This window comes from Pinus tabuliformis, chromosome 7 (genome assembly GCF_031772625.1).
Source record: "Pinus tabuliformis cultivar Carrire ecotype Pingquan chromosome 7, CPIR1, whole genome shotgun sequence".
Lineage (NCBI taxonomy): Eukaryota > Viridiplantae > Streptophyta > Pinopsida > Pinales > Pinaceae > Pinus > Pinus tabuliformis.
In genome coordinates, this window is record NC_142293.1 from 1,388,839,845 (window position 1) to 1,388,848,596 (window position 8,752).

At 38.3% G+C, this 8,752-nt stretch overlaps 1 pseudogene; it reads left to right on the forward strand.

The window, feature by feature from the left end:
• LOC149252832 (monooxygenase 2-like) overlaps positions 1–6,278 on the forward strand; it is a 208,616-nt pseudogene extending 202,338 nt beyond the window's left edge.
• Positions 6,279–8,752: the final 2,474 nt, after the last annotated feature.

Consider the following 8,752-nt stretch of genomic DNA (forward strand, 5'->3'; position numbering starts at 1 on the left):
AATTAACCAACCCTTAGAACTATACAGAGGGTGGTATATATAGGGAAAAACTTTCTACCTACTGCTTTTATTACATCTTGACCTAATCAGGTCATAAAACATAATTTATTGACCTAACTCTATCTGGAATTAAATGCAAAAATCTCTTGAGCGGCGCTGAGGGTCGCCGTATCAGAAATAAGTAAATGATGTGGTCCTTGGTGGCTTGCTGTAGTGTCTTCTGAAATAAATATGCATGGGTTTCTGCTCCTCGATGTCTGCCTGCATTTAAAGTTTAAGCTGTGATTTGAGTGCAGGCATGGGCTTTAGCTACTTGATTTGACTTTCTGGGGGGCTCATTAATTCTTAGCTGCTTCGAGCCACTAAAATATCTTCGGCTGATACTCTTTGGTGCTTTTTTCCTTCTCCGATACTCTTTGACAAAATCTGGACTGCTGATCTGATATGCTGCGGGTCTAATCACTAGTAAATGGTCGTTGTTCGGCCTCTGTATCATCTGGAATGATCTTTTGCTCCTTTTCGTATGCTCTGTGAGGAAAACGGATCATTTTTGCGTCTTTTCGGGCTTTCTAGGGCCGCATGGTGAGAAGATTCCTTAAATATTCCCTGAAGATTCTCCATTTCGACCTAAAAAATCTTGCGATGAGCGATGGCGCAAATCGCTCATCAAAAATTGCCTCAGAATTGGATTCCGAGGCTCCGAAGTGCGACTTTCGCGCCTCTGCACCCAAAAAACTGCTGATGACGTCAGCATTGTACGACAGGTGACGTCAGCATGATGTCAGCAAGGCTACGTGGTAGGATGACGTCATCACGTACGGACGATGACGTGGTAGGTACGGTGGCGGGGACACATGGCAGTGACGTGGCAAGAGGCCACGCAGGCGGGTGATTCATCGGGTGACTGGACAAGGTGGTAAGCGGTTTCTGGCGCACCGCTTATGGGCAAAGGTAGTTTCGTGGGAGGGTGCTCCGCCACACCCAGAGCCTGACGCGTGGCGGGAGTACAGCGGCAAAACCGCCGAACTCCCGAACGTTAAAGCCCGAGCGTGTCGGGGATGGGGATGCCCGCCAGCTGTTGATCTGTGGGGCAGGCGATCCAACGGTTGGCGGCGATCGCGAGGTAACGGCGGGTTAGCGGGTGGGAATATTCACAGGAATATTCCAAGTTTGATATATGCGCGCGGTGGGTTAAAAACTATAGGAAAAGGGTTTATGTGGGTTTTAGAGGCGCGGACTTAATACTTATGCACAGAAACTTTGGGTTAGGGGCGGAATATGGTTTTTTTTACAGTGTTAGGGTGAAATTTTACAAGGGGAAAGGTGAAAACATGGGTTTTTTGAGGGATTTTAGGGTTAAGGGAGAGGTTACTAGCTGACCAGATGTCAACTAGTTCCTTAATGACTCGAATGGGCTAAAAACAACTCCAAATGGATTGTGATTTCCCGGACTTGTAGAGAATATGGCTATATCGCCAGGGAGGGGTATTTACATAGGGGAGTTCATATACATGATTTTAATAGGGGAGGGAAAAACTGATAGGGAGTTAAATAATAAAGTTAAAAGTTAATATGGAGATGAAAAGAGGGCGCTAAGGTGTGAGACCTTATGCCATTTTGGGGAAAAAAAGGCTCACAGATGATGAGTGAGCAGTCCTTGAGTGAAGGAGATCCTCACCAAGGCAAATGTCATGGAAATGATGAAACTGAGAGGCTCAAGTAGATCTTGACCTCTTGGGGGAAGTTAGTAAGTGACTTGGGGGAAATGAGAAGAAGGGGATGTTAGTGAATTCCAGCTTGAGTACCTTCATGAAACTGTAAAACTGCCTGATAACTGTGATCTGAAAAGATGAGACATTGTGAGATACAAAATTAATCACTAATCATCACTCTGCCACATCAAAGCTACCTACCCAGCCTACTGTCCTAACATTTTTTCTTCTTTTTGTTTTGGGTGCACTTAGACTTGCAGACCCAGATTCACAATTTTTCTTTTGAATTTTCCTATCTAGATCTGCACTTATTTCTGCCAAGGCCCAGATTAAACAGTTGGGTCCCTTTGATTCTCTACCTATCTACAAATCTGCCAAGATTAAACTGTTTGGACAGATGTCATTCTCTATATTCTAAAATAGGAAATTGAAACCTAGGGAGGCCAGGATTAGACTGTCTGAACCTCCCTTTAAGAAATTCTTCAAAACTGGAACAACTCATCAAAATTGGAGACAGCAGTGGCATTTGAATTGGCACTCTTTTTACTTCTTCTCTGGTTTTCTTCTCTGGAAATATGGAACCTTGCTGCAAGAAAGATGACATATTTGGCATGTAAAAATGTCAATCATGAAAAATGAAACCTGTTTCAACAGGAGGCTAACAGACACTTTTCCCTGTAATAGCTACTTTGATGATACATATTTCGAAGTTTTTAGTAGATTCAGATTTAGATTTTGTTGATTCGTCAATGTGCAAAAAGTAGATAGGTTCCCTAACATGTATGGTAGACTTTAGCAGTCAAATTTCTATGTGGATGAGATCCATTGTCTCACAAACAAGGGGGGATCAGACACCAATTTAGTGTCCAACTTGGCTGTTAATATATGGTTGAGATGAGGTTGCTGCAAATCTACTGAAAAATGCATGTGCCATCCCTAGATGTGTTTTTTCTATCCAATTCAGTTCAAAAATTATTTTCTATCATAGCAGTTTTGCAAATGGTTTTTATTATTCTAGATTGAAATGAAAAAGTAAACCTCTGGCTCATGTACTTGCTTTTTATTTGGCTTTGCTTTTATAGGTCAATGTCTTACAATGTTTCCAGTTAGCCTGCACTGTTTTCATTTATCAATTTCTTATGCTTTGTCTGGTTATTATTTGGTTGCTTTCCTATATGTCCTTGAAATATTCTTGGATTTTTTTCTCATATAAAAACATGATTTTTTTGTTTTGATCGTTTATGTAATTCACCCAATTGCAGGTCCAGTCAACTGTAATCTGCCAAGGATCAACTGGTAGGCTTGTTACACATTTAGTTGAAGCAAAGACACTTGTTTCACTGTATTCAAACATGACTCCACCTAGTGTTGATAGTCCAACAAAGATACATTTTCCACCTAGTGCTAAAGGTCCAAGAAACAGAGGAGAATCACCCTTTCCTCATCCATCTTTGAATGAAAGGATTCTTTCATCTCTATTTTGATTCAACATATACTCAATGTGTATACTTCTGTCCATTTTATCTTGCGCTGAGTGGATGTATGCCCAGGGTGTCTTTATATCCTATTTTAATGTTTTGCCGCAATTCCTGTATACATGTTGTACATCCAGCATTGTTTACATCCAACACGGAATAGGGCTACTGGTCATCCCTTTTGTTCAGGAGTTGGAGCATAAAAAACACACGCATCTATTTTCAGTTAGTCTTTAGCGAATGTAAGAGTCTGTTCATAAAAATGCCCTCTCCATTTCTTTATTGAGGCTCGCAAGCGATGATGGTCAACGCTTTTTTCTATTAATCCTAGACTTCCAGCATTTCCAAACATTTTTGAGGTGCTACAAGTCCAATTCGTGAAATTGTATATATTCGTATCATTGATTTTGCTAGAAATCTAAGGTTTCCAGCATTTCCATGCATTTTTTATTCTGCTACAATTCTAATTCATGTATACGCTCTATATATACACCATTTTTCACATCCAACTGGGTAATAGGTATATACAATTGTTACACATTCATTCTGTTTATGAGATGGAGTGTGCACAACACATGCACTCATCTATTTCCTGTCAATCTTTTTCTAATGCTCGAGTCTCTTCATACAAATTCCTGTCCTATTGTTTTATCAAGATTCTTAAGGAGGATGATCGATGTCTTGTTATAAATGTAATGCTACCAGCATTTCCAAACCTTGTGACCAGAGGATGTGTTCTAAGCCTCCATAGGTTTTTAGTTTTTAGTTTTACCATTTACAGGGGGTTGATATAGGTGCACCTAATGGACAGTTAGAAAAATGTCCATATTCATTTGAATATTTTCAAGATTACAATGACCGTAGGGCTCACTAGAGGGGTCTTCCATGGCAGATAGTCCATGCCATGCTAGAATATGGACTCCTAAAAGGTGTCAACCCTGAGTTTAACCAATAGAAATTCAAAATCATATAAGCCAATTCTTATTGGGCACAACATTCTTAACATTCTTTGCAATCACATCACCTATGAAACTTGGTATCCAAAAATAGCATAATAAAACAGAGGAGAAAAAATATGGCTATCCAGATTGATATCAGGTAGCTTTTTATTTCACATCTAGAGGGTACCTTAAACTTCTATTTTTTTTTTAAATCTCACTTACATTGGATGTTTTCTTTATTTTCCCATTTTTTTAATCAAATGCTTCTCGTCTCAAATGCCTCACTTTTTAGTCTGGTTGGTTCTTTCATATTAATGCTTCTTCTTCTCTGTTTCAACTTAAATGCTTCACCTACTGCTTCTTTGTCTAGGGTATAACTGTTTGTATTATTTATTCTACTCCTGGTCATTTCTGCATCTAGGAGATAGCTTCAGCACTCCCTCATTGCCATTATGACATGATGTACTTTATGTCCCATTAACTATTTTGGTCATCTTTTTTTCACATGCTTTGTAATACTAAGTACTTTTCCTATCTATCAGTGGAAATCCTGAAGTTCGATGTGTGCAAAGGAGTGTGATTCTGGATACCCTTGCAAAAGAATTGGCTCGAGGAACGATCAGATTCAATGCTAAAATTGTTTTCATTCAACAATCTACAGATTCTTCTTTAACTATAGTAAAATTGGGAGATGGAACGCTTATCAAAGCTAAGGTAGCATCTTAAATCCAAAATTCTGACTCCCATTTGAAGTAGTAAAACTTGGGGGTAAATTTAGTAATGAATTGAATCCCCTCTTGCTAAACAAAGGTAATATTAATAACCCATATGCGCTGGTTTCTATCAGGTAGGAATTTATGTGGTGGTTTCGCTCATACACGAGTACTAGATGTCCTTTTGTATTTGAGAAAAAATGACAGGGGTCTGTTGAATGCAAGTTTGATCATTAAATCTATCTTCTATGTTATCATGTTTCTCTCAACCATTTGGAATTTGTTTCTACTCACAGGTACTGATAGGTTGTGATGGAGGGAATTCCGTAGTCGCTGAATGGCTGGGTCTTCTAGCCCCTAGTCTTTCTGGGAGATCTACTATTAGGGGATTGGAAACGTACCTTGAAGGACATAAGTTTGGGCCAAAGGCGCAACTATTTTGGGGATAACATTTGAGGGCGGGTTTTGTTCCATGCAATGAGAAGGATGTTTACTGGTTCACAACCCAGAGTTCACTTCCTTGTGGTATAATATTATGGCACCCTTTGTTATAATTGCTTTGTGGATCACGTGTAGGTGTAGGAAATCATCAATCTTAAAAATAGATTCTTCATAAAATTATTGAAACCTTCTATTATATTCCTTTCAAATAATTTTGAACAACTGTGTTGCATTTGAATTTTTTATCTTGATATTATAATCCTCATATAGTAGTCAGAAGCTCTGTGAACTATTTGACAGAAAATAACAAGAATATAAGGCATGCCTAACTGTATGTGTTGCAGACTTAGATATTGGACGTGATCCAAAGAGTATATTGGAAAATGCATTGGAAAGAATTCGAGACTATCTAGAGGAGATTCTGGATATAGTAAAGAATACTCAAATAGACACTTTAGCATTAATACACCCAGCTTGAGGTGGCCATGGGCAGTGTTATTCAAAAAACTATGTAAGGGAAATGTCTATGTTGCAGGGGATGCAATGCATCCTATGACTCCAGACGTAGGACAAGGTGGATGTTCTACACTTAAGGATGCAGTTGTGCTAGGAAGGTGCTTGGAAGAAGCAATGACAATCACAAATGGTTTAGAAGAAGACAAAAGAATTGAAGCAGCACTACAGAAATATGTGGAGGAGAGGAGATGGAGAGAATTTGGGCTGATAAGTGGAGCATATATAACATGAATAGTGCAACAAGGATCTAGGGGCTTTACACATTGTTATAGAAGCTATAAGGAGACACACAATTTAAAGTAAGCTTATTTGTATGCTCCAAACCCTGCATTCTAGCACTTGCCTCATGAATTCATAAGTTACATTCTTTGTTTAGTGACTAGTCGATATATTCAAACTATCATTTGTGTATGCAGACTACTATGGAGGGCTCTCGATGTTCTTAGTGTTGCAGAGTCCCTTCGCCTGAAGCATCTGTAGTTACAAGGGTATTTCATTACATCATTCAATTTGATCCTCTGTACTTTACCTCCAGCTGCTTTTCCCACTATAATTTAGCTTCTTGTATGCCAACTTATAGGGCATGGGTGACTTCCTTCCCTTCAGCATTTACCAAACAACTCTCATACACCAGCTTTGGACAATGGTAAGTACGCCAGCATAACTCTTGGCTGATAAATTTCTCGAAAAGCATGCAAGACCATAGCAAACATAGATGTAGAAATTGTAAAAGCCAAACGTATTATTGTTTCTGCATCTAGGAGATGGCTTCAGCACTCCCTCATTGCCACTATGACATGATTTACTTTCTATCCCATTAACTATTGCCAAACAGCTCTCGTACACCGGCTTTGGAAAATGGTAAGTATGCCAACATAACTCTTGGCTGATAAATGTCTCGGAAAGCATGCAAGACCATAGCAAACATAGATGTAGAAATTGTAAAATCTCACCGTATTATTGCTTTTTCCCTCATGCATTTAGGATTTGATTTCCAAAACAATAATACCACAATGGCCAACACACAACTTATCTCAAGGTATGCAGCATTGTGTTTAGAGTAGAAGCTATAAGTAGACTCACAATTTAAAGTAAGCTACTTTAGCTATTCATTAGGAATTACTCAATTATACTCTTTATTTGTCTGTATGCTCCAAACCCTGCATTCTAGCACTTGCCTCATGAATTCATAAGTTACATTCTTTGTTTAGTGACTAGTCAATATATTCAAACTATCATTTGTGTATGCAGACTACTATGGTGGGCTCTCGATGTTCTTGGTGTTGCAGAGTCCCTTTGCCTAAAGCATTCGCAGTTACAGGGGTATTGTCATTACATCATTCAATTTGATCCTTTGTACTTTACCTCTAGCTACGCTTCCCACTATAATTTAGCTTCTTGTATGACAATTTACAAGGCACATGTGCCTTCCTTCCCTTCAACCTTTATCAAATAGCTCTCCTACACCAGCTTTGGAAAATGGTAAGTATGCCACCATAACTCTTGGCTGATAAATGTCTTGGAAAGCATGCAAGACCATAGCAAACAAAGATGTAGAAATTGTAAAAGCTCACCATATTATTGTTTCCGCCCTCATGCATTCAGGATTTGATCGCCAAAACAATAAGACCACAATGGCCAACACACAACTTATCTCAAGGCATGCAGCGTTGCATTTAGAGTAATAGGTTTTTAGTTTTACCGTTTACAGGGGGTTGATATAGGTGCACCCAGTGGACAGTTAGAACAATGTCCTTATTCATTTGATTATTTTCAAGATTACAATGACCGTAGGGCTCACTAGAGGGGTCTTCCATGGCAGATAGTCCATGCAATGCTAGAATATGGACTCTTAAAAGGTGTGAGCCTGAAGTTTAACCAATAGAAATTCAAAATCATATAAGCCAATTCTTACTGGGCACAACATTCTTAACATTCTTTGCAATCACAGTGCCTATGAAACCTAGTATCCAAAAACAACATAATAAAACAGAGGAGAAAAAATATGTCTATCTAGATTGATATCAGGTAGCTTTTTATTTCGCATCCAGAGGGTACCTTAAACTTCTATTTTAAAAAAAAAGCTCACTTACTTTGGATGTTTTATTTATTTTCCCATTTTGTTATCCAAAGCTTCTCGTCTCAAATCCCTCACTTTTTAGTCTGGTTGGTTCTTTTAGATTAATGCTTCTGCTTCTGTGTTTCAGCTTTAATGCTTCACCTGTTGCTTCTTTGTCTAGGGTGTACCTGTTTGTATTCTTTATTTCTATTCCTAGTCATTTCTGCATCTAGGAGATGGCTTCAGCACCCCCTCATTGCCACTATGACATGATGTACTTTCTATCCCATTAACTATTTTGGTCATCTTTTTTTCGCATGCTTTGTAATACTAAGTACTTTTCCTGTCTATCAGCGAAAATCATGAAGTTTGATGCATGCAAAGGAGTATGCTTCTGGATACCCTTGCAAAATAATTAGCTCCAGGAATGATCAGATTCAATGCTAAAGTTGTTTCCATTCAACATTCTACAGATTCTTCTTTAACTATAGTAAAACTTGGAGATGGAACGCTTGTCAAATCTAAGGTAGCATCTTAAATCCAAACTTCTAACTCCCATTTGAATTAGTAAAACTTGGGCATAAATTTAGTAATTAATTGAATCCCCTCTTGCTAAACAAAGGTAATATTAATAACCCATATACGCTGGTTTACATTTGAATTTATATTTTTTTTTTCAACAAGTTGACACTTAAAATGAATAAATGCATGTTTTATGTGGAAAGAAATTTTTACACTATACGACATGTTCTATACCTCTTATTATATTGTGCTGAGAGACAAACTCCATCCCTAGCTAAGCATGGAAGGGAAGTGATACTCTCACTCTCTTTTATAAATGACACATAGGGTTCATAAAAATATATATTGCTTAGATATATGGATCTGCACTCTA